This window comes from Zootoca vivipara, chromosome 9, assembly GCF_963506605.1.
Source record: "Zootoca vivipara chromosome 9, rZooViv1.1, whole genome shotgun sequence".
In the NCBI taxonomy this organism is placed as follows: domain Eukaryota; kingdom Metazoa; phylum Chordata; class Lepidosauria; order Squamata; family Lacertidae; genus Zootoca; species Zootoca vivipara.
In genome coordinates, this window is record NC_083284.1 from 44,639,162 (window position 1) to 44,666,781 (window position 27,620).

Sequence of the window (27,620 nt, forward strand, 5' to 3'; positions counted from 1 at the left end):
GGGCAACCAAAATGGTCAAAGGCTTGGAAACAATGCCTTATGAGGAATGGCTTTAGCCTGGAGAAGAGAAGGTTAAGTTGTGATATGATAGCCATGTTCAAATATATAAAAGGATGTCATATAGAGGAGGGTGAAAGATTGTTTTCTGCTGCTCTAGAGAAGCGGACACGGAGCAATGGATTCAAACTACAAAAAAGAAGATTCCACCTAAACATTAGGAAGAACTTCCTGACAGTAAGAGCTGTTCGGCAGTGGAATTTGCTACCAAGGAGTGTGGTGGAGTCTCCTTCTTTGGAGGTCTTTAAGCAGAGGCTTGACAACCATATGTCAAGAATGCTTGGATGGTGTTTCCTGCTTGGCAGGGGGTTGGACTGGATGGCCCTTGTGGTCTCTTCCAACTCTATGATTCTATGATAAGGAGGAGAGTGCATATATGCCACTTTAATTCTTTTTATGATTAAGGGTGGGACTTATTTGTGTTTCCTTAGGCAAGAAATGCTGATTTCCCCTGGTTCTAGGACAGTGGCAAGCGTATGTTCTCAATTATTCTCATGACCTGGACAATATTCTCAACTATATCATCAAGAATATATGCCCAAATGAATATTCCTAATGACTGGCATCCACTGACCTTGGCCATGAACTTATAGGGGAAACTTCTTGTTTCGTTTGTACATTGTTGAAAACTCCTTATATCTGTCTGTCTGTCTTATGTACATTCATTTATGAGTGCAAGGTGGAAGCTTATTGGCTTAAGGGATTTCAAAAGTGCTTGTACTCTTTTTCCTTGTATGAAAATTGCATTTATACGATGCAGAGTGAATGTGGTGGAGGGCTGCATGCAGTGCCGAATTTATGTATAGGCTAAGTAGGCTGAAGTCTAGGGCCTCTACATTTAGGGGGCCTCGCCAGCCCTCCTGCTTCCCAGCGGGCAGTCTCCCCTCTCCCAGAATTGCAAACCCAAGATTTCATGTGAGGGCAGGGCAACTCGGGTCTCTAAGTCTAGGGGGCCTCACCAGCCTGCCCGCTCCCCAGTGCCGCAGTCTCCCCTCTCCCAAAATTGTAAACCCAAGACTTCAGGCAAGGGTGGGGCAACTCAAGCCCAGCAACTATTAGACTCAGGGCTAGCCAGTGGGGCCCCATTTGAAGCAGTGGGGCGCAACTCGATGTTTTTTTTGTAGGACACAGCCAAAGTCTGCAAAATCTTACAGATATAAATAAAATCCATCTAGATTGCCCTGATGTAGGGGCCCACTTAGGAGCGGCACGTGGGGCCCAAGTTGGCCCTATTGCTCCAATTGCCTTAAGGCCAGCCCTGATGAGACTGTGAAGGGGTTGGACTGACAAGCCCTGCACCTTCTAGGTCCCTGGTGTCACCATTCAGAGTAGAGACTCAAGGACTTGTTATGGAAATAAAGAGGGGGCACTTATTGGAAATCAATTTTGTCACCTCTTCCTCCCCAAACCCCAAGACAATGAGCCCAGCCACCTTTTATTCACAGTCACATAAGCACTACACAACAACATGGTCATAAACTTGTACGTTCAACCACTGAAATATACACCCAATATGTAGCAATGGAAATTTATGTTACTGCTTTATGAAGGAACATGGTGTTTTATGGATGGACTCTGTATTTTGTGAATTACTTAAGAGCCACCAATAGGAAGCTCTAGAATCTGACAGCTAACCAACTGGGTACTACCAAACAGCGACCCCTATTGCTGAAAGCAGGTAACCAGCAGGGAACGCTTCAGCTCAGTCTTTGCACTGTTGACTGAACACCCCCTGCTGTGCAGATAATGGAGAAAGCTCATAAATTGTATCCCTTCTGGCATCCTGACCATCCCTTCTGGTGCACCAGGGTTTACACCAGAAGCACAGAATAGCAGCAAATAAAATCCGTTCATATGTCAGCAACTGATAAGACTTATCAACCAGTTCTTCCAAAGTCTTCCTAATTTATAAAGCTCCAAAATACAGGCCAAACGAGAACAGGTCTGGGAAAAGTGAGGCATACAATGGGCACCACCAGAGAAAAAGCCCTACTCTGTGTAACTCCTCCCCTGTCATTTGATAGAGTGCTCACTTGCCCTCCTTCTTGACATGGAATGCTCTCTATTGGAGTCTCCAGGTCCAGTTCAAAGACCATAAGAAGGGAGAGCAGGGACATAAGTGGCACCAATAAAGAAAAGTTCCAGGGTGGCAACAGAAAGCAAACTAAAAATGCTTTTGCAGTTCATCAAAACTATCCAGCAATATCAAGTTATAGGAAAACTGGTGCTATTAACAGTAATCATTCTACTTGGTTAATTGGTTCGGCAACTTCCATGCACATGTAGGGTTGCCAGACTCAATAGTGGTCAGGACTTCTGTGCCTTTAATTGCCCTGCTCTCTTTTGTGTCTGCAAACCTTAAAGAGAAACCAGCAGACCCTTTGTTTAACTTCCAAGCAAAGGGTCTGCTGGTTTCTCTTTAAGGTTTCCAGACACAAAAGAGAGCAGGGCAATTAAAGGCACAGAAGTCCTGTCCACTATTGAGTCTGGCAACCCTATGCACATGACTTGTGATGCTAAAATTATTTCCCCCAAGAGTTAAATGATAATTCATCAGAGGCAGCTACAGGAGAGCTATGAGATTCAGGTGAGGGTCAGATGACTTGTCAATCCCAGCAGGTATATAAGAGGACAACCTGGCCTGCCCAAGCCTGCGGCCTTCCCAGCACGGAGAAGCCTAGCATGGAAGACTTGTGTATAGTACACAGATCTGAAAGGGCCATAAAGGGTAACCCACCCAAGAGGTATGCTGAAGAGTTTGCTAAAATGGTCATAGCACATACAGCTGTTGTCTGTAACTCAGAGAAGGTTTGGGAACCTTCCAAGAGGTCCAAAGTTTAACCTCAGAGGATGCTGAGCCATGGTTAAATGCCATGAAGGCTGCAAAAGGTTTACACAATTCAGTTATTGCAAAAGTTTTTCAGTGTTAATTTTATGCATTTTAAAAAATCACCATGGTATTTAACAATAATATCTTATGTATGTCCTTTAAAGGAGAAATTGTGAATTGCAGAATTTTAAATACACGTCATTATCCTTGGCTTCACTCAATTTTGTTTACAACACTCTTTCATTTCCTTCTAGTTGTGAGGGTGGGGCGGGGCCTCACAAGTGGAGTAGCCTAGGGTCTCTCTTCATCTAAATCCGGCCCTGGCTGTATGAGGGCCAATAAACTGCTTGGATTAACCACAGGCTGATCAAATGGTCCTACTACACCTGGCAGCCAGAATGAAAACTAAACTAATGTTGTTTGCAATTCTGTATACTGCCAGCAGTAACATCAACAACACGATAAACACCTGATAATGTAAAACCACTGACGGAAAATACCTGCCATCTCTTCTATGAGGAAAGGTCACATGGTTTGGGGCTTTTTAGTATTGAAAAAAAGTTAGGTGACATGACAGAGGTGTATAAAATTCTGCATGCTGTGAATAAAGTGTATAGAATTTCTCTCTATCTCATAACATTAGTAAGGAGGTCATCCAAGAAAGCTGGGTTCAGGACAGACAAAATGTCTTATATGCATTCAGGCAGCACATAGTTAAACTATGGAATAATTGCCACAAGTACTGGTAGTCACCAGCATGCATGGCTTTTAAACTGGGTGATACAAATTCATGGATGATAAGGCTATCAGTGACCACTAGTCCTAATGGCTATATGCTGTGTCTATGATCAGAGGCATCATGCTTCTGAATATGAGATGCTGTGGAAGAGCAGTTGGCCAAAGTGGGAAATGGGATCCTGGAATAGCTGCTTTGGTCTGACCCAGCAGGGCTTTTATTATGTCCTCATCTATAGGTTAACCCTATGGCCAAAGATAAAACGCAATGTTTGCAGCTATTTAGCAATGGTTTGATGAGGAACGTTTTTACAACACTTGTCTTGAGTGCTGCTGTGCCTCTGTGAGTCATGGCCTTGGGACATTTATGCCACCTGTCACCCCTCTTAACAGCTTTGCTCTTGCATGCATTACTTGGATCATTATTATGCCATTTTTCAGACTGAGCCTGAAGTGCTTTAACACAGTTATTGACACTTTTTCACCATATGAACTGATACAGACAAGCAGTTTCAGAGAGAACCCTTAGGCTAACAATTGTATTTACATCATCTGCTACTGAGGAAAAAGCAGAACTAATAAAGCAAACAAAAGATCAGGCCTCATCCCTTTTCTTCATTAATGTTTCAGATTATTTCCTTGGTGCTCTGTGGAAGGCTGGGGTGGAAGGCTATTGGAAAATAATGGAATAACATTTCTTTTACAAACCGTTACCTGTGAAGTTGCATTTGCAGGTCTATTCCTGGAAGACCATTGTTTCATTTCTTTAAAAATCACTGTACACATAGTAAATGAATTGTGTCATGAGGGATTATATGAGTAGGACTAATTAACGGGTTTGAATATGAATGATCAATAAGGCTGTCAAGTGCTCTGCAGACTGAGGAACAAGAACCCACGTTGTAACCGGACTGTCAACACAGCAATAGATGGAAGCATATGCATATGGCAACAGCAAGCCCTCAACACAGGACTTGCCTGCCAGACTAGATCCAAATTCACCTTCATAGAGTTGGGAGGGAACCTGAGGGTTATCTAGTCCAATTCCTTGAAATGCAGGAATCTCAACTAAGTCACAGTTGAACCATGAAACTACATTGCATTAACTGAGTGGTCCTAACTTCAAGTTACACTCACTGAGCAAGCCAGGGCTACTACAGTGGTACCTCGGTTTACAACCACAATTGGTTCCGGAAGTCTGTACTTAACCTGAAGCGTACTTAACCTGAAGCGAACTTTCCCATTGCAAGTAATGGAAAGTGGATTAATCCGTTCCAGACGGGCTGTGGAGTACTCAACCTGAAGCGTACTTAACCCGAAGTATCAGTGTAATTGGTTCTGGAAGTCTGTACTTAAACTGAAGCGTACTTAACCTGAAGCGAACTTTCCCATTGAAAGTAAAGGAAAGTGAATTAATCCGTTCCAGATGGGTCCGCAGTGTTTGTAAACCGAGGCGGCTGTAAACCGAGGTATGACTGTACTAGAGCTGGACTGAACTGATAGTGGTCATTTCTCCATTATTTCACCTGCTTCAAAATCAGCAATATTTCAGGGGTGAGATGATTTTTGGGTGGGAGGGGAATAGAATTGGGCAGGCTGCCATTTTATTTCCCCCAGAAATCCCTGTTCCAAGGTGTTTTTTGAAATTGATCAGGGATGGTGAGAGCTGTAATCCAATAGCAGCTGGAGGCCCCCAGAATCAACTGACCTATAACAAAAAAAGTGATTCTGGTAGCTATCATGGGTTATGCATGAAGGGGCTTATGTGAAGTGTATCTAGTACAACCTTTTTGCCATGTGCCCTATGGGTCTATCTTGCTTCTGAGGCCCAGTTTAAAGTGAACATTTTGCTTCCCAAATCATTGCAGTTTATCAGTGATGAACTACTGTTATTTGTCTCATTTTTGACAGGTTTGATACGCTTTTGCTCTTCCCTCCTTCCGATGTGTTATACAACTGACTATTCACATTGAAGTACAGTACAGTACAAATAATGAATGCTAGTTTTGGGCTATGTTCAAATAAAGGAATAACAGAAATCTTTCTGTGCAGGCTGCTAAAGTTGATGGAAGACAAATGGCCTTCAGCTCACTAATTCATAACAATGTGCTGCAAATTACCGTATCTAGTATATAATCTTGTTACTGTACTCATCAATATTTGTTACTATTGAAAGATAATCAGAATTGAAATGGAATACTGTTTTCTCCCTTATACTTCCACCTATCCTGACAAGCGTTTCATGTTCTATTAAATCAACAATAATCAGCATTTTTAGAGTGCCTTTGAATGTTCCATGTATTTTACATACATTATCTTTTAATCCTTAGAATAACCCTGTGAACATTATTAGTATTAGTATTTTTAAACACTACTTTTTCTGATTTGAGTTAGAGCTGGAGTACCATGTCACCAGAAAACAGTATTAGAAGCAGAGGTGTGTTTTTTTAAGCCGGAACTTGCCAGAACTCAGTTCCAACACCTCTCAGGTGGGCACCATTGCCATTATAAGAAAACTGGGGAGATATTCATGGTGAGTTCCAGCACCTCTTTTTCTAGGAAAATAGCACTGATTAGAAGTAGTGTTACAAAAGGGTAAAGGCAGTTGATGCACTTCCTCATAGGCTTATCTTAACCTCTTTGCACCAGCAATCAACACCTTCCCCGCCAAGACTTACTATTTGTGTCATGGTGGCGAGAAACAGACACCCCTATGGTGCCTACATATATGGGGTTTTCCATCCCTGAAGAGCAAATGACAACTCCATGAGGTTATTCAAATCAAGAAACTGGCGCTGGAGTTGAGGGTTATGCCATTCTCCCCAGTGCTACAGCTCTAATGTCTTCTTGAACTTTAAAAAAAAAAAAAAAAACAGGATTACATCCAGGGACCTTCCACTATCTCATTCAGTTGCACTCTTTAAAACATTTCATCCTCAAATGCCCCAGCTGGCATTTTCATTCTACGTAGCTCTTTTGTTAATAGCTGGTATGGGTGTTGCCATGTATAGAAAATGTAACCCAACTTTTTGATTATTTATACCCCTCCCATCTGGCTGGGTTTTGAGGCTTCCTGGTGGTTAAACCAGTTCAAGGTTGTGCTGCTTCCAGTAGAAATACAAAGCAAACTGCCTTTATCATGAAATAATATTTTTAAAAATATATATAAAATGTATGAGTGGGAAATATCGCTAAATTCTTAGCCACTGTGTGACATCAGGGAGTACAGTCCAGCACTACTACATAGTAATACTAGTGCTAATCAGTAGCCTTCAGCACAAAAACATGTTCTTCATATTGTAAGGATTCTGTGCATACCCTGTTTCCCCTTTTTTAATACGTAGTCAGAAAGTAAGCCATGGCAGGGTTTTTAAGCATTTGAGAAATATAAGACATACCCCCAAAATAAGCCATACTTCCGCTCCGCGGAAACCAACCCCCACAGGCACCTCCACTCAGAGTCACTCCATGCAGCTGGCACTGCAGGAGCGCGATCAGCTCTGAAGTGGCGCTCCAAGAGCTCCGCTTAACAGCTGATCGTGCTCCTGCCTTGCTGGCTGCATCCCCGCGCTCCGCCTTCTCGTCCATCGCCGCCCTGCCGCTTCTGTGCTTGTCGCCACCGCTGGGCTCACTGCTTCTTCCTTGCCTGGCCTGGCCAAGGAGCTTGGAGCGCCCTGCAGCGGCAGGCGGAGCGCCTGAGCCAGCGGCCTCTGCCTGGCCCGGCCTAGGATGCCTGCTGCCCCGCCACCCGGAACCAGTGGCTGCTGCAGCGCCGAGCACTCAAGAGAACCGAGCAGCGCCCTGAGCCAGCGCCCTGAGCTGTAAAAACTGTACCGGTAATAAAAAAAATAAGACATCCCACCGAAAGTAAGCCACCCTGTGTTTTTTTGAGGAAAAAAAGTTATAAGACGGTGTCTTAAAAAAGGGGAAAGACGGTATCTGGTTCTGGAGAACTTCATCATTTGTCACTGGAGACCTTTTAATGTCAGTATCAAGTGCTGTTGAAAGCTTAACTGATTTAATGTGGTCTCCTCTTTCCCGGCTGATTTGCATCTTTGAAACTTTGTGCAATTAAATTTCACCTAACTTCTCACACTTCAGCGACGATGAGTTATGAACTATAGAATCCAGAGACAGGGAATAAAATGCCCTGAAAATAAACCCTGTGTATGCTTGGATACATACGTCTTTGGTAGTTCAATCATTCTTTTTCCTGGTGGCAAGCAGAATTTGTGGAGGGAAAAAAATACTGGTTGGTAATGAATGTGATGCCTGGTGATCCTCCAGCACCACTTTATAATAATACCATGCTCAATTAGGGTCACCTTGCTATATAATGAACGTTACATAGATCAAGAAGGTATATAGTGGAAGGAACCAGCAAGTGGAACTAGACCTCTCTATTTTGGGGGAAGGAGAGACAGGAATGAAATGGGATACACAAAACCATGAAGGTAAAAGGAAGGGCAGATGCTTTCAAACATTTATTGCCATATGAATTCATAGACTTAATTCACATAAATTGGTGTTTGTCTTTTGAGGTGCATGATTTGGGTCTCTCACATAGCATCCTGCCATTAGCTCCTGACAAATCTGTCAAATTTGTTTGATTTCTCAAAGCTTGGCATGTGTCTAGTTAAAGGGAATGAGCTAATTTTAATAAATGGCCCATGATTTATTAGTAGGCATGCAAATAATGCTGCCTGTGAAGAGATAGGTGTGCCTCCCACATTTTTGAGAACCCCATCCAAGAATCAGAAAGGGATTACAGTGGTACCTCAGTTCCTGACGCCTCTGTTGTCATATGGTTCGGTTCTCAAATGCTGAAAACCCAGAAGTAAAATGCTTTCACTTTCAAACATATTTCAGAACTCAAATATCCAACGCAGCTTCTGCTTAATGCAAGAAGCTCTTGCAACCAATAGGAAGGCGCGCCTTGGTTTTCAAATGTTTCGGAAGCTGAACAGTCTTCCGGAATGGATTATGTTTGAGAACCAATGTACTGTACCACTGTAATTCCCTCCCACTTCTTTGAGATCCTGCAGCGTATCTGCTGATGATGCTTCTTTATAAAATGTGCTCTCTTTCATTGGATAATGTCCTCCACTGGATAACGCATTGGAATAGAAGGATAAAAGTCCAGCTCAGCTGTAAATTTCCTGGGTGGTCTTTGGGTACTGATGCCACTTAGCTTAAGTTCCCCAACTATAAAATAGGGCTATTTTTAATCTTCTAAAGAAGGGATGTGTTGCTTATTCAGAAAAATCAAGACATGGTGGTCATATTGCTAACCTGTTCTGCATTTCTATTTACTTTTGCAACACTGTTTGGTATGGAAAATTAATTATTATTATTGTTAAACCCACTGAACATGTCCTGTTAATTTGACTTTCTCTTGATTTCCTGCACAAAAGGGCCTGTGAAATACTTCATGTATGCCACTTTCCATTTCCTTTTTCCTTTTCTCAAAATGGCTAGTGTCAATACTAAAGGTTTCACAATCAAATGCTTTTCATTTTCTTTTTGCTAATGCCCCCTGCTAAAAATAAATAAATCCTCACTTCATCGAGGTACAGACAATGTACACTTTTCAAGCAGAACTGACTGGTTAAGACCTCTATTTCTTTCTCTAGCAGTAAAATAAATCCAAATTAGAATAAAGGATTGCGTGAAACAAAAACATGGAATACTTAAATGGAAGTTGATGCAGTTGTGAGGTCCATAATATATACTTCAAAATAGTACCAGAGGCAGCTTTACTCAATTCAATTGAAATTACATCTCATATAATTAGTTTAAGACTTCTGTTTAAAATGATAAAATATGCATGCAAGTGTTTAGGATTATTATAATGTCACACATAAGCACTACAGAGCTCCAGTAAACATCAATTATTTCCTTACATCTCTTTCATGCACAGTTTGGGCCATGTTAATTAGCATTTCTCAATCTTTATCAGATTTGTGCCAAAACAGATTTCACATTCGGAAAAGGTATTCCAAATCTGGTATTGTATGCCCTATTAAAGTGGCTAGTTGCTACAAAATCTGGATTCTTTTGACAATTCTTATAAGCCCTTAAGTAGAAATAGGATGTAAAAATTGTCAGGGTTGTGGGAAGGTGGGGGGTAGTAGCATTCATTCATTGTTATTAAATCAGATGTCTGACAGAGTACTGGTAATCTGGAAGAGAGTTTGAGGAAATATTTTACAGCAGGATGGTTCCTTAGAGATAACAGCACTCACAGCAGGTTTGGTCTCCAACAGGAGAGAAAAATCTTATTACGAATAAGAAAATGGCATGTGGATGTCCCATCTTGTGCACAGATGACATAAAGTAGAGTATGAACGGCTGGACGGGGTAGGAATGGAAAGCATCGTTCCTCTTGATCAGGGAATAACAAGTTTCATTTTCTATTTCCTTTAATTTAAAATGAAAATCTTGTAAACGAATGCTGCCTCGGAAGCTCAAATTATCTCTAGCTCTTTGCTTGTCAGGTAGCCATCAATAGTACTCCTTTTCCATATGGTCAAGATTCTTACTTGGATCTGAACCTTCCCTGTTTCTCCAAAAAATAAGACATACCTATAAAATATGCTGTAGCAGGATTTCTAAGCATTTGCACAATATAAGCCATACCCCGAAAATAAGACATAGTGATAGGTGCAGTTCTGGAGGCCGCCAAGGAAGGTGCTAAGGCTGGACATGTAATAAAAATAAGACATCCCCTGAAAATAAGCCACCGTGTGTTTTTTTGAGGAAAAATAAATATAAGACGGTGTCTTATTTTCGGAGAAACACAGTTGTTCATTTTTACACGTGTGCTGTTCTTTCATATGGAAAAAAAAGGTTGGCCCTACCCACTTAACATCAACACATCAGAATGCATATCTGCAAAGAGGCTGGGTTGATGTCTAGGGCTGCACACAACCAAAGATCTTGACTGCATGGAGCATCACATACCCTCCAACATTTCTACAATAAAAACAGGGGTGTCCTATTTGATGCTGCTAATTATTATTATACCCTGCCCATCTGACTGGGTTGCTACAGCCACTCTAGGCAGTTTCCAACATGAATAAAAACATAATAAGACATTAAACATTAAAAACAGGGCTGCCTTCATAAGTCTTTTAAAGGTTGTATATATCTCATTGGATTGGGTCTCTCATAACTTCATACCCTTCATCTCAATGAAAATAGGGATGTCCTAAGAAAAAGAAGGACATTCCAGGATCAAATCAGAAACCAGGACAGCTTCTGTAAATCTGGGACTGGCTCTCCAAAACAGGGACACTTGGAGGGTCTGGCACAGTGTTTGGGAGCAAGGAACTGGCAGCTAGGGAAAAGGTGAAGCACCTATTCTTGGTTCTTCCTCTGGAGAAGCAGCTCCTTCTTGAAGTGGCATATAATCTTAGGCCGTTAGCCATCTGATAAACAAACAAACACTCACACACACAGGAAGCTAGATATTTTGTTTACGATCTATGATGGCACACAATTACACATAATCAGGCATTAAAACTATCTGTGGACTCCAGAGTTTCTGCATCCAGCAGCGATGCCTCTGGGAGAGAGTGCAGTGTTGTATCTCTGACTAGTGGGATGTGGTGACATCTGTTCCCTCCTTCAACATTATCTGTTCTTTGTAGTTAAAAACATTCCAGATTATCGCTTCCTATTACTGATTAATCAGCAGGTAGTTGACCATTCCGGAAGGAGGCAAAGGCTTTCTGTTTACTCCCTTGCCTTTACTACCCTACACAGAAAGTGGCTTTCCCTTAGGCTCAAAATATAGCAGCCTAACTTGCTCCCACTACCATATTTTATGTATGAAATTCAAGCAATCTCACTTAAAAAGAAGAAGACAGAAGCCTTCTAATACAGACAGGAATATTTGTAACAAGAACCACATGCAAAACAGGTTGTTAGAATTCCTGCTAACACAACTTGAAGTTTCGAGGATTTAAACTGCTGTCTCCCCGCCCTTTTTGATTGCTTTATTTTGCAGTCGTCACAGTTCACAGTGACTTGTGAATTATTGCAATTGCTTTATTTAAAATAATAAAGTTGGTTTATCAGGTAAAAGCAGATGCTAATGCTAGATTCAGTAATTATCACATAAAATGGATCCATACATATGTATGACTTTATCAGGTAATAACAGGTACTGAATATTTATCCCCCAAGCCACAATGACTGCACATTACAAATTTATGGCTCTTCCCTATCTTCTGTACAGTTAGCTTTTCCAGGAATCTCAAATGGACAAATATCATCTATCTCTACTGGGGCTATGATGGTTCCTTTTTATTACCTGGAGGTTATATAATCACTAGTAATCATGGGACCGTGGTGCCCCCTAATATATATATATTGTATATTGGTATGCACATATCCACTAGACTGCACCAGAAGCTGTTAGGGAAGTGTTTTGTGTCAGGAGGTTAATAAACACAAATTAAAAGCAGAGATGCAGCATTTTCAATCAGCTTTCTGGGTCACCTTGGGGTGTAGCTCTTTAGGAATCTCATAAATTTTCCCCAGGATGTTGGTGTCTGAGAAAACTCCCAGAACCCAGTGGGAAATCCAAAACTTCTCCTGCACGATCTCTATAGGGTTACTTAACGTCTTGCAGAATATGAAAACAGCTCTGTGTAAAGAATAAAAAAGCAAATATGAAACATGCTGAGCCTAGCTGCCTGATTTTCTGAATAATTATAACAGCTGTAAATATTAATATGTTCACATTGTCATATTCTCTTGGTAGAGACCAAAAGGGATGGTTATGAGAGGAATCACTAGGGAAGCCTAGCTTGTCTCTGTGTAGCCATTGGAAGTCACTGTTCATGTTGGTGCACTTGATGTTTTATGTCAACATAGCAATTCTCCATATGAATACTGAGGTGGCATAACCATATCAAAGACGAAGTCTGAATACATCTAAGTACAATAATTTTAAACTGCAAATGGATTCAATATAGTTTGCATGAAGTAAGTAGAATACAGGAGGAATAAACAATATAGATAGCTATGACCAGCTTTATTTGTGGGGCATTTCATTATTGACACATGTGGTGGCCTTATGCTGCATATATTGGCTCCCCAGCCCATGCTAAGTTGGCCCCACAAATGCACTGCCGCACACAGAATTGTGTTTCCGTATTTCACCAATAACTTCCATTAAAAGAGTTTGCAGTTGCACACAAAATGTCTGGTCTTATACATTGTGGTTCCTGCATTCGGCTGGCTCACCACAAGTGGAAGCATTAGCCTCCATCTATAGGGCTTCCACAATAAGCCGTTGGACCTCCTGGCTCTGACCCTAATCCTGCTGCTACTGCTCAGTTTCTTCTCTCTGACCTACATTTGGAGGTTTGAAGGAGGAGCCAGTGGTACTCACATAGTGCCATGACCCACAGCCCAAGGACTATGCATCACCTGATGACGGACTTGGAGGAGAATGAGGCCCCAGCTCCATCCTCGAGGGAAGAACTCTTAGGACCTTCTTCAGACCTTCTTAAGGACCTTCCCAGCCAGATGACACAGACCTGCCACCCTCCTCCAATTTAGAGACAAGTGTCCAATAGTAAGCCTGCCTCCCCAACTGCAAAGGAGCCAAAGACTTCAAAATTAGGAGAGGTTGTTTTAATGGGTAGGAGAGGATATATTAATTGCAATTTATCCCTCCAGGTGCCCATGTGTGGGGGCTGAAGAGAGTCTTATAACCCATCCTTGGCAGCAATATTAAAAGCATAGGAACCAGTCTGCAAAGCCTTGTTTTGAGCATGTCCAGCTATGAAGTAAGCTGGTTCCCTTTTCTTACCCTGCTTAACAAAGAATCACGTGACAACTTGTAAAGTATGTTTAAAAACAATATTTATTTACATTATAATTGTGCATTAGTTCACAACAAAGGCAGCAGCAAAAACCATGCAGGCAAAGTACTTCTATTTAGAGTAAAACCAGCTTAGGTAAGTGCCTAAAGTTGGAGCAACAGAGGCATTTCTGCATCTAAAGGAAGAGAGGGAGAGGGACAGGAAGTGCCCTATGCTCCTTCCTCTCCAGGAGAGGATGGGAAATGACATCACACAGAGTCCTCTCTACCAATTGCATTTTTATGGTCTGAGTATTTGCTTATCAGCAGAACAGCACTATGTGCATTTCTGTTGCCCTTGATGCACACATTAGCCCTTTGTTCAGCTATATGAATGGGCTAATGTTAATAGGAAATGAGTAACTATAGAACCTTTAGAAGATATCTGATGGCAGCCCTGTTTAGGGGCTTCTAGTGTACAATGTTTTATTATGTTTTTATATATGTTGGAAGCAGCTGAGAATGGCTGGAGCAACCCAGTCAGAGGGGTGGGGTACATATAATAAAATTGTTGTTAAACATATTTTAGCAGTCATAGGCCTCTAGTAGTCATGTGATTATCAGTAAGCATAAAAGAGAGAGAGAGAACTTGGCAACTCACTGGAGATAGAATATTTCATAGCCTGTAATGGCAGGAACCAGTAATTGTCCTGCTGCAACTTAAGGAAATTCACAGAACGGGAGTACCAGAAGCCTTTTAAAATTGAGAAACCATAGTGTCCATTTAGAATTATCATGAACTAGCCTGGGTCCATATGAGAGTGTGGCAGATAATTATTCAAAATAAGCAAATAAGCAGATGGATACATGCGCAGCTTAGACTTTCCTCCTAGCCACCAGATAACTCAATCTAATTGGAAGCAGGAAGAAAATTTTATATGCACACATGTTGTTAGATACATCAAAAATCTGTGGTAACTGTTCACCCACAGGGATACGGCATTATTATCTTAAAGAAATTTACAACAGTATCTTTAATCAACTTTTTTAGACCATTAGCTGGTAGTCTCATGCAGCTGTGGCCTATAGTATGGGAAAGCCAAAACGTTTGTTTCTTTTGGCATTTTAATACCCTGGTTGGATATATATTTTCCTCTCTTTTTGGCAATGAAGGCGTGTTTGTTTTTGGCGGACAATAAGATTGCCAACATTCCAGAAATACTAAGACCTTACTATCCTTTCCCTCCTTTATATATCACCTCCTTCCCTCCCTCCCTCCCCTCCCATCTTGTCTTTCAGTTTTCTAAACTGAAAATGAATTTAGCCCATAGCATATAGCAGAAATGGTAAGCTGCATATAGATTCTCAGGTGTATTCCCTTGGGGATTCCCCCCCCCCAGTGAAACACCATGTAAAACTTTGAGAGCCTGAGCCAAGGTGGCAAGCTCATTCATGAAATTTTCTGACTGGCTTTACAACAGTCCTTCTAGCAGCAAAGAATTAAATGACACGCAGAGGCACTTGTGCCCTAGATTTAAAATGGTACAAAACTCCTTTGAAATTCAAATCATACTCAAATATTACCTTTGAATGCCAAATGGTAGCAAAGTATTAGTGGGAGAATGGGGCTAACCATCCCCCAACAGGAAGGAAACCATAAATAGCTTATGCCTTGGAGTAGCTGTTAGAAACAGCAAACGTGAAGCTCAATCATTCTGCAGCATTGTATATTAGGCAGGGTAAATCACCCTTTTCCTAAGAGATCAAGAGGACTGAGAGATGGATTCATGGTCTGCTGCACTCCTGCCATATAAATTTGCTGAAGGCCTTATGAAGGTCTTAGAAATTGTTTGCAGCCAGTGACAGCTGGATGGTGTCAAAAGATGAATTAAAAAGAAGGGTGTATTTCCATTTTAATACTACTGCTGTTGCTGCTACTACTACTACTAATTAATAATATTGCCAAATGTGGACATTTTGCATTTTCTTTGAAATCTACCCATGAAAGAAAATGTCCCAATATCGATGTGTTCTGAATGATCACAAGCAGTGCATTAAAAAAGTAAAAAAAAAAGTTTAGGGATGGTCTCATTTTCCTACACATATTGAAATACTGCCCCTCAATGAGGCCAAACTTAGATTCACAAAATGTTTAGGGGTATGCGTACCCCCAGAAAAAAAAGCACTGATCACAAGGTATTGTATATTCTTGAAAAGGGTGAGGGGAAACAAAATGTTCATACTGGGATACAAATTTGATGTAAATTTGAGGTTTGTAATGGAAGATATATAGGCATAAGATGATGGACAGATCCTGACAAGCAGAGACTAGTGTATAGTAAGACGTAGGGCTGCTGACTGAACAGATTAAGAATGAAATATTGAATAGGTCCCTCATTTATTACTATAAAGACACACACTATTTTGCCTGGAATCTTTTATGCTACATCATTGAAATGGCAAAAGTTTAAGATTCAGGAAGACTCTCCCTAGAACAGTAGTGGGAATAAAGAACATAATATAGGTGTTAAAACTGGATACAGTTATGGATGCTATTATAGGATGCATTTTAATTTAGTGACTCAACAGCTTCTTTGAGTTAAAGTTCATCCTACATGTGACACTTTTAACTCACTGTGTAAAAACATCAGAGGCCAAAAATTTAGGCGAGGTATTGGGCGAGTGAGTCTTGTGTGAGAAGGCCTAGAAGGTCTAGAAAATTGGGAACACTCAGAATGGTTTTCTTTTAAAGCTGGTCACTGCTAAGATGCTATTTAGATGCTGTCAGAAATGAGCCAGCTCCCAGTGAAGGTTTGCAGCCAATGGAAGAAAACAGCCAGGAACAGGAAAGATCTAACTTTCATGCAGGAGGAACAGCAGCTAGTGCAAACTCTCCCACCCTTTGGAATGCCGGGGGATAAGGGAATGGCTGAGAGCAAGCTGGAGCGCAGCCAAACCTCTCAGGAAGTTCAAACAGGAGCAAACAGAGATGGAAGTAGTTTGTCAGAAAGGGAGGAGCGGGAAGCTGATCCAATCCCTCCGCAGAGTCGGCTAAGGGGAGGGATGTTAGACTGGAAACAAAGCAAGAGACATAAGACGCGAAAATTCTCGATCTTCTGTAGAAACCGGAAGGAGTCTTCAGAAGGGTCATCTTGACTGATGATGTCGGAGGCTGTGTTAGAGCCATCCGGAGCTACCTATTTGTTTTGACAATGAATCATCCTTTTTAATTAACTACGCTTACTGTGTTATCAAGCTGGAAACCTGTACTCCTGACAGATGCTAACTTGAGTTCTGCTTGGGTGCTGTCCTCCACACAGTCTGAAGAGGGGAGTCTCCTCTACATTCATAGGCTCTCCACAGGGTTCTAAGTCATGCAGGGAATCTACATGTGCAGACTTAGTTCTTCACTTCCGAAATTCTTCTCCATCTAGCACATGGAAGAAGGAGGAGCCAGGCAATGGGAATGTGACATAAAAAGCCCAGGATTTCTCTCCTCACCCCCTCATTTCATTCTAATACCTGGAAGAGCTATGGTCTCCAAGACAACTGGTGATGAATACACCTAAATTAAAGCTAGACCCCTTTTATCCTTCACATCTAAGGTTTCATTATGTGATGTTTATTGTCTTTTCATTTTATTTCCTTTTACTTCTTTGCAAACTGTCCTGATAATTGTACATTGAGGAGCAGTATGAAATCTGATTGATAGATAAACAAATATTTTATATAAGAAATTGCATGCACAGAACGGGGTTAGGATGACTCCTTGATTTGGTATCTACTTGTATTAAAATTCATAAACATCTGTAGGCTGGCAAACATATTAAAAGTGTGTCAAGATTAATTCCCATCACAAAAGCCAGTCTAAACAACATGTCTTAGGTGTTTTACAGTGCCCCTACATAATCACTGCCAGTCACTGACCCACTGGCATCAATCACTTTTCCCAGCCTAGGCATCTTCTTTCTGCCTTAGACCTCCCCACCACTCAGCACTTGCTTAAATATCCAGAATTTCGGGGATGGGATAGGGAGTCTGGACAAAGACAACTGAACCTTAAAAAACAGGTCTCTTTATACTCTAAAGGGTTATACTCTAAAGGGTTTGCGGTGCAGAATATGCCCACATCAATTCACAGCATAACGAATAAAAAGGAATTGGCTCCCCTCCCCTTTGTTAGAAACAAATATTTGATAAATGGAAGATCTAAATGCCATTTCGTCTTGAAATATTATCTGAAGATTGCAATCATTTTCTTCTCTTGCACCATTTATTACTGATCCACAAAAAAAGAACATAACATAAGCGGGTGACATTTGCTGATCCGAACAGCAACAGCAATACCCTCATTCCATCTATGTGCAACAACAGAAAAGCGAATGCCTCAATAGATACTGTTAGATTTCTTGGGCATGGGAAATAAGCTCAGTGCTTCAGGGCTTGCATTTCTTTATTATTAAAAAGCCAGAAGTACAAGCACTTTAATTATGTTATTGGGAAGTTGCATGGATGTTTTTGGAGCATAGATTGTTTTTTATGAAACCACTTCTTGGCAGTGGGGAAATGTCTGGATTTCCAACACAAAACTTACATTCAATTTCCTTCAAACACTTTAGGAGGCTGGGGAGATGGTGCACTTGGGGGGATCGTGTTACATTCATTGAGCAGTAACTGTGGGTTAGGACAACTTGATGCCTGGTTGCTGTTACAAGATGTCGATGGAGGCAGGGGAGCTGCAAGGCAAGCTCTGTAGTAGCACCCAGAGGGCCACCCACCGCTGACGCAGGTCCTCAGTTTACCAACCCCCCCCCTGGGAGACACCAGTTTCACATGCTAATGTTCTATGAGTCTTGTGAATGAGAAAATTTAGACAGTGGCAACAGTGCATCTTGGCAAATTTATTCAGTAACTTAGACCACATTCACACCATACATTTAAAGCACTGCACTATGAAAGCTCCCCGCAAAAGAATTCTGGGAGCTGCAGTTTGTTAAGTGCTGAGAATTGTTGAGGGACCCCTTTTCCCTCCTGGAGCTACAATTCTCACACTTATTTAACAATCAATCCCTCTTCACAAGGAAATCTGGGAATTGCAGCGCTGTGAGAGGAATAGGTGTTTCCTAGTAACTCTCAGCACCCTTAACAAACTGCATTGCATTGTCCAAGCTATATCCTGTGTACATGACTTGTGACATCACCTGTTTAATTCCTCCAATGCTTTTCTACCATATTGAAGCCTTTTAAAAGTAATGTAGTCAATCCTGCAACAGAATGTCACATAGCAGGGGCAGCACATTCAGTTTTTGCCACCTGAGGGAAAGCTTTCTGGAACTTCCCCATCAAAGCCCACTAAGGTCACCAAACGCAATACCTATACAATTTTCTCCTTGTTTAAAAGTTCCCTCACAAGGCTTCTCCTGGGTCAGGGATTTAGACTTTCACTATCACTATTGTTGGATATAATTCACAATGCCTGAAAATATAATCCAGACACGAGAAAGAACTTTCTACAGGTAGTAGCCTCTAAACAAAGTACAGTACTTGACAAACACAGCTATTAGCAATGTGGTCATGGGTTGGTAAATGCATGGTCTTTAAACTACTTTAGCTGCCCACACACCTCTAACCCTTAAATTACAAACAATAGGCATGTCATCTGTCAATCACTGTGGGTGACGGCAATAAAGGAAACTACACGCTCCTGGTACCCATACTGGGATAAAGTCACACTTCAAAGTGTGCCCTGATCAGTACATCTAATTTACAAGCATTAGCATCTTATAAATCACAGAATTAGTTTTCTGCATTAAAGGTTCTCTCCCCCACCCCCACTTTTTAAGAAGCTTTTGCCTCTTTTTTGAAAAGCAAGTAATCAAAATTCTTCCTGTGTTCTGACAGGTACATTAGCAAAAGCCCACAGCATAAGAACCCAATGCTAATTATTTCCTATATGATTTCAACTGACACTTTATAGTACATTAGGACTGAAAATCATTAGGATATGGGGAGCATTTTTCCTTGTTTTGGCTAGTGTTTTGATTTATGTTCACACTTGCTGCCCTTGCCTCTATTTTAAGAAATCATATTTAACTTGGACTCCCCTAACACATTTCACTATACCTGGCTATTAGTTTCTCTCTCCCCCCCTTTTTTTCTTTCTTGCTGTACTGCTTGTAAGAGGTTTAACTACCTGCCTTTGGAATTATTTCCAACTCTGTGTTACTTATAAGGTTTTCAACAATATCTGATAACCCCCAAAACAAAAGCCAAGTGATGTGAACAGTGTAAAAGCAGTGGGAATGGCTCTCTTTTCACTGCCCCCAATAGATGACAGACTATGGATTAATGCTATCAGCAGGAGTTAGATCTTTTGCTAGATGTAGTGAATATTACACCACAGCCCAGTTGGGAGAGGCATAAAACAAAGGATTCTCATTATTCTGAAGGGTTGTCAATTGCATATATTTTTAAACAAAACACTCCTGTTGAAGAGAACACGGGCAAAATTTAACCTCTGGTACTTTTGGAGGAAGTGGTAGAAGCAGCATGTATGAATGTGGAATCAGGAATCAGTTGAGGTGGAAAGCTACAACTGAAGATAGGTAAACAGAAGCAGACAAACAGCTATTTATCAGTCAAACATTTATTAGAATAAATCCCAACCTTCCCTTTAATCACGTCAGACATGTCTCACAAAAGGGCCCTCAAAGTAGGAAGACTGGTCCCTCAGACCCTCCAACATTTGCCCGGTGAAAATAGGGACATCCCATTCCATAATGATAAAATTTACTATTCATACCCCACACATCTTACTGGGTTGCCCCAGCCACTCTAGACAGCTTCCAACATATATAAAAACATAACAAAACATTAAACATTTTTTTTAAAAATCTTCTGTGAGGGACAAGGGATACAGGGAAGTCCCTCCCATCTTAAGTTCCAGCCCATCACCAAGCGCTGGAGAGAGTAAGGAGAGCTCTGCCTCCAGCGGAGAGTCAGGAAGTGGTGTCCGAGGCTCAGGCAGGGTTGTGGAGCCCATGCCTCAGGTGGGACAGGAAGTTGGACGCACGGGGGGAGGCCAATCCCCCCAACTCCCGAATTGCGACGCAAACGTAGGGGGAAGAGGTTGGGTCTGCCAAAGTTGTGGTGCTGGAAGAAAACGCGCCAATCGCCATTCGGGAGTTCTGACACCTCACCTTAAGGATGCATTTTTACTGCTCTGAACACTGTAAATAATCAGCACTTAATAAAAGCCTTAAAAGACCATGCTGGAGTCGTTACTCTAGAGTAGCCATACCAGGCCCTCTGACAGCAACTCCCGAATCTTTTTTGGCTACTTTGGAGTGCAGCGATGAGCGCTCAAGAGGCTGAGCATTGGAGGCTGGAGGCTGAAGCAGCGAAGCAGGAGCTACAGACCCTCACAGCGCACGCACAGCAGCAATTGCATGCCGCTCAGGAGGAAGCGCGAGGGGCGCAGGAGGAGCTGAACAAGCTGGTGGACCAGGTGAGGACAAAAGAGGAGACTGAGAAACAGCTAAGGGTGATGGTATTAGACCTGCAGAAAAAGTTGGAAGAGGAGAAAGCCGCTAGAGGTGGGGGGGCACCCCAGCCGCAGCTAGTCCAAGTGAGAAGGGGACAGAGCCTAGTCACCAAGTTCAGCGGAGACCCGAGGGAGTACCTCGGATTCGAGACTGAGATAAATTATGCGCTGGAATTGCATGCAGCAGAATTCCCAGATGACGCGCACAGAGTCTACTTTATCATAGAGCATTTGACGGGGGCCGCCCGGGAATGGGTAAGACCGCTCATCGCGCAAAAAAATCCTTGCATGAAGAACGCAACTTTATTTCTAGAAGCTTTAAAATTAATGTACGCTAGCGACAGTGAAATGGAGGCCACTAAACAGGAGCTTCATGACCTAACACAAGGAAAATCGACAGTTAGAGACTACTGGGCGAAATTCACCATGCTGGTGCACAAACTGGGGTGGGATCTGAACAGTGAGCCAGTGAAATCAGCCTTCTACCTAGGTTTGCATGCAGACGTTAAGGATGAGCTGGCAAGAGGTCCTAGACCGCAGACTATGGATCAGCTCAGCAAAGCGGCGCTAGCGGTGGGGGTGAGGCAGGAATCCAGATGGTATGACAAACAAGCGACGCGCGCAGCAAAACCTTGGTTCCCACGCTCTCAGGACAGACCACATCACCAAAACCCACCCCAGGGACCGCCCCCAGACCCGCCCAGACCAAGCCCAGAGCCGGAACCGATGGAGATCGGGGGAGCGCGCGCGCGGGCTTTTCAAACCCCGGCGGCGCCAAAACGCAAGGAGGGAAGAGGAGGGAATTGCTTTCTCTGCAACTCCCCCCGGCATCGCGTCAGAGACTGCCCTCATCGCAGGGAGTGGCAAGGAAAGGCGGGAACGGTTGTACCTTCCCCCACTGACGTAGCACCACAGCAGGGAAACGAGACAGCCTGGCTGCAGGAGACAAGGGGCAGCAGCCAGGCACAGTCAGCAGTGAACAGCCCCAGCCCGCCCACCCGCACAGAGAGGAGCAGAGCCAGCCCACCCCTCCCAGAGCAGGAGTGGTTCTAGAAGTCACGCTGACGCTCCCAAATGGCTACCCCCTGTCAGTCCTCGCCTTAATTGACAGTGGGGCATCTGCCAACTTCTTCTCGAGAAACTTTGCAGAAGAGCACCAAATCCAACTTCTGCAGCTGGATTTTCCCCTGCATGTGGCCACCATTGATGGCAGAGAGTTGCTGGGAGGGGCCATCACTCATCAAACCCCCCCCATGAGAATGACGGTGGGAAGGCACTCAGAGACACTGGCTTTCAACGTCACGACCATCTCAGACCCCCCCATCGTTTTGGGAATGAGCTGGCTGGCGCGCCACGACCCTTCCATAAGTTGGCACCAGAGATGCATCACGTTTGGGTCGGACTTTTGTCTGGAACATTGCATGCAGCACCAACCAGGGGAGGGGCCTCCGATAGCCACGGTGGCCACCATGCACGTCAAAGGGGGTGAGGCGATACCCAAGCCGTACTGGGACCTGCAGGAGGTCTTCAGCGAAGCGGAGTCCGACCACCTACCCCCACACAGGCCTTTTGACTGCCAGATCAACCTGGTGCCAGGGGCAACTATACCCCCAGCCAAGCTGTACGCCATGTCAGACCAGGAACTGGAGGATCTGCGCGCTTTCATCGACAAGAACCTCAAGCGGGGGTTCATCAGAGAAAGCAAGGCAGCAGGGGGCAGCCCGGTCTTCTGGGTGGACAAGAAAGACACGCAACAGCGCCGCCTGGTGGTGGATTTTAGACGGCTGAATTCGGTGACAGAGCCAGTGGCTTTCCCCATGCCCAGAGTGGATGATCTCCTGACAGCGGCACGCAGGGGCAAGATTTTCACCAAGCTAGACCTGAGGGGGGCGTACAACTTGATCAGGATCCGGGAAGGCGATGAATGGAAAACCACGATGTTCACGCCTCTGGGCTCTTTTGAATATCTGGTGATGCCCTTCGGGTTGCAAGGGGGCTCAGCCTGCTTCCAGGCCTTCATGCACCACGTCCTGGGGTCCCTCCTCTTCAAGAACTGCCTGGTCTTTCTGGATGACATCCTTATCTATTCCAATGACCCAGTGCAGCATGTGAAGGATGTCAGGGAGGTGTTGCAGCGCCTGAAGGACAACCACCTGTATGTGAAGCTGGAGAAGTGCAAGTTTCACACCAAGGAGGTGGACTTCTTGGGCTACAAGCTGTCAGACAAGGGACTGGCAATGGACAAGGACAAGGTGCAGACCATCCTGGACTGGCACAGCCCCAGGACGCGCAAAGATGCCCAACGACTACTAGGCTTCGCTAACTTCTACAGGAAGTTCATCCAGAACTTCTCTCGGGTCACGGCTCCCATCACCGACTGCCTGAGAGGCAAGCAGAAGTTCAGGTGGACACCAGAGGCACAAGCAGCGTTCGAAAGCCTCAAGAGGGTGTTCGCGTCAGACCAGCACCTGTTCCACGTGGTGCAGGATGCGCCCCTACGCCTGGAGACAGATGCTTCTGATAAAGCTGTGGGAGCGATTCTGTTGCAACTGGACGCCAACAGAGAGTGGAGACCCTGTGCCTTCTTCTCCAGGAAGCTGACCCAGCCTGAACGCAACTACACAGTGTTTGATAGGGAACTTCTCGCGATCCACGCGGCGTTCCAGCACTGGCGACACTTCCTGGTGGGCGCCAAGCACCCCATCCAGGTGTGCACAGACCACAAGAACCTGGAGTTCTGGAGAACGGCCAGGGTGCTCAACCAGCGGCAGATACGGTGGGCAGAGTTCTTCTCGAACTTCAACTTCTCCATCCACTACATCCCGGGGGAGCAGAACGTCAGGGCGGATGCCCTCTCCCGCAAGCCAGAGTACATGGAGGAGGAGTTGCCACCAGCACCCAGGCACGTTTTCCCCCCATCTGCATGGTCATGCGGTGCAGCAGTGGTGAGCGAGGCAGAACTCACAGCACTGACGGCAGCGGATGAATTTGCCACCCGCATCTTCAGAGACCTGAGAGGGGGGAGGGAGCAGGCCAAAGACTTTGAGGAGAAGAGGGGTTTGCTTTTTTACAGGGGAGCCCTGTACCTCCCGACCAAACAGCTGAGAGGTAAGGTTCTCAAGCAGATGCACGACAACCCAACGGCGGGTCATTTCGGAAGGGACAAAACCACTCACCTAGTCATGAGACACTTCTGGTGGCCAGGGGTGCGGGAGGATGTTCGGGATTATGTCAGGGGATGTGACACCTGCCAGCGAGCAAAGGTGGTCAGAGCGCCACCAGCAGGTTTGCTGGAGCCATTAGCCACACCGCACAGGCCGTGGGAAGTAGTGTCCATGGACTTCATCACAGACCTGCCGTCGTCCAGGGGCAAGACCGCAGTGTTGGTGGTGGTGGACCTCATGTCCAAAATGTGCCACTTTATACCGTGTGCCAGGGCGGTCTCGGCAGAAGAGACGGCCAAACTGTTTGTGGACCACGTATTCCGACTGCATGGATTGCCTTTAAGAGTTATTTCGGATCGTGGCCGCCAATTTGTTTCCAGGTTCTGGCGACGGCTCATGAACCTCCTGCAGGTGGAGGTCAGCTTGTCGACAGCTCGGCACCCGCAGACCAATGGACAGGCGGAGCGGGTCAACGCCATTCTGCAGCAGTACCTGAGATGTTACGTCAGCCAGAGGCAAACGGACTGGGTGGATCGCCTGCCACTGGCAGAATTTGCCTACAACAATGCGGTGCACGTCTCCACAGGGGTGTCGCCCTTTAAGGCCAACTATGGGCGCGACCTCAGATCTTTCCCGGAGAGGGAGGGGGAGGAGGAGGAAGAGGGCCCACAGGCCGAGGAGTGGGCAGAGGACCTGGAGACGGTGCACCAACAGCTCAGAGAACACTTGGAGAGGGCCAAGGAAGCGTATAAGAAGGGGGCAGATCGCCACAGGCGGCCGGGAGAGGTCATAAGGGTGGGGGACAAGGTTTGGTTATCCTCGGAAGGTCTTCCCACCAGGGGGCGATGCAGAAAGTTAGCACACAGGAGGCTGGGCCCCTTCACGGTCACGCAACAGGTCAACCCGGTAGCCTTCAGGCTAGCACTGCCGGAGGACATGAGAGTGCACCCAGTGTTTCATAGATCACTGCTGTCGCCGTACAGGGAAAGTACCAGGTTCAGGGACAGCGATCAGCCTCCAGAGGGAGGGGGGGAGACGGGAAACGCCCGACAGCTCAATGAGGCAACTGAGATTTTAGACTCAAGGAGAGGGGTGAGAGGACTGGAGTACCTGATAGCATGGGAGGACACTCCGCCATCCCACAATGAGTGGATACCGGCCACGGAAGTACCTGAGGAATTTTTAGTGGAAGAATTCCACGCCCTGTTCCCCCACAGGCCCAAGCCCTGGCACATGGAAAGGGAGGGAGAGGGGGAGGAGCAGGAGGAAGGGATAGCAGGCAGCAGCTCCCCATGGAGATGGGAAGCGGAATTTGAGGACACGGAAGAAGAGGTGTGGGTTTCACCGAGGTCAACGACGTCAGAGGCAGGAGAGGACTGGCAGAACATTTTTACTCCCACCAGCTCTGATGCCACTGACTTCTTGGGATTTCCGTCTTCTCAGGGGGAAGGAGAGAGATCGCAGGATTGGGGGGAAATTTTCACACCCACAGGCTCGGATGCCACAGACTTCTTGGGATTTCACTCGTCCCCAGCAAGCAGAGAGCCACTGGGGAGGAGGAGAGAGGAGCCTGGGAGGGGGGTGGATGTGAGGGACAAGGGATACAGGGAAGTCCCTCCCATCTTAAGTTCCAGCCCATCACCAAGCGCTGGAGAGAGTAAGGAGAGCTCTGCCTCCAGCGGAGAGTCAGGAAGTGGTGTCCGAGGCTCAGGCAGGGTTGTGGAGCCCATGCCTCAGGTGGGACAGGAAGTTGGACGCACGGGGGGGAGGCCAATCCCCCCAACTCCCGAATTGCGACGCAAACGTAGGGGGAAGAGGTTGGGTCTGCCAAAGTTGTGGTGCTGGAAGAAAACGCGCCAATCGCCATTCGGGAGTTCTGACACCTCACCTTAAGGATGCATTTTTACTGCTCTGAACACTGTAAATAATCAGCACTTAATAAAAGCCTTAAAAGACCATGCTGGAGTCGTTACTCTAGAGTAGCCATACCAGGCCCTCTGACATCTTCCTTTTACAGGATTTGCCTTGAGACAGCCTGGGGGTCAGATAACTCCATACCCTTCAATATTTCTCCAATGAAAAGAGGGGCATCTTAAGAAAAAGCAGGACATTCCACGATCAAATCAGAAACTGGGACAGCTTCTCTAAATCAGACACGTTCCTGGAAAATAGGGACACTTAGAGGGTCTGGTCTCTTTTGTACAGATTATAAAACTTCTCAGGGCCATTTGCCATGATGAATTTTGTCTTCTTGCAGTGCTGCTCTAAGCACAGGGATGCATCCTTGTGGAGAATCAGGGTCATTATGGATGCAACAGTTGTTAATTCATGGTTATGGATGATGTGCAATCATGGGTGTTTGAAAAGTACATGACTGTTTGAAAAGTACAGCCTTGTTTGCTCACTAGGGATGGAGTGTGATTTTCAGTTTTGCCTCACTTCCGCAACGATTGTTGTTCCTCCTCTAGAGCAGAATTGTGTAAAGAGGTCAAAGGCACGATGCAGCAGCTCTTCCGAGTGGCTGCCTTGTCTCCATTACAAATGTCTTGTAAAAGGAACATCATAGATTCTCTTCCTACAAAGCCTGCACAAACTTTACCTGCTTCTGACTTGCAATCTATTGTTGCAGTGCAGCTAGCAGTGAGGATCCTATGGTCCTGCTGCAGTAGCTCTAATGGTGTGGGGTGAATAAAGTGGGCTAATGAGACAGGAAATCTGTAGGGCTGCTATTGCTAATACGGAGGAGCCCTCCTTCTCCCATTGTCGGGTTTGAGTAGTAATTAGCAAGAGGCATCTGAGAAACACACTAAAGTGAGCAAAAAAAGGGGTCTGTTCCTGATCATTTCCTTGGATATATCAGCACTATTATAAAAAAGTACATTCAGTCTTAATTAAATTCAGCTTGTTGCCTCCAGATAAAGGAGAAATGCATTATTTATTTACATTAGGTATAGCCCTTTGTCTTAATTTAAATGGCTTCCACATATAATCCACTCCAGCATTTTTCCCCCCAGAACCCTTTATTGACCTTTAAATTGCCTTCAAGTAATGTGGACATCAACATTAGTAAAACGGTTACATTTGCTCGTGCAGTGTTAGGCTTTTATTCTTCTTATGTCAAATAAAATCATTCCCCTTACGGAAGGGTTTTTTTTAAAAAAAAAAGTAGCACTTTTTCATCTTGTAGTTTCTCCGAAAAATGAATGGCAACCCAGAAGCAAAATTGCTTCAAAAATAAACGAAAAATGTGCAAGGGTCATAGTGTTGTGTTGATTCTCCCTTCTCTGAAAGTCTTCTAAATGTGTGTGATTTGCAGCTGCAAGTAGGAGTTCCACCTGGTAACTCATTTTGCAATTTTAGGAAATCAGTAAGGGATATTTGCCAATTATTTGTTGCCCTACAGAGCAACTCTTCTAGCTTCACTCTCAATCATTTGCAAAAGGATATCACTGTAGGACACCACAAAACTATTTT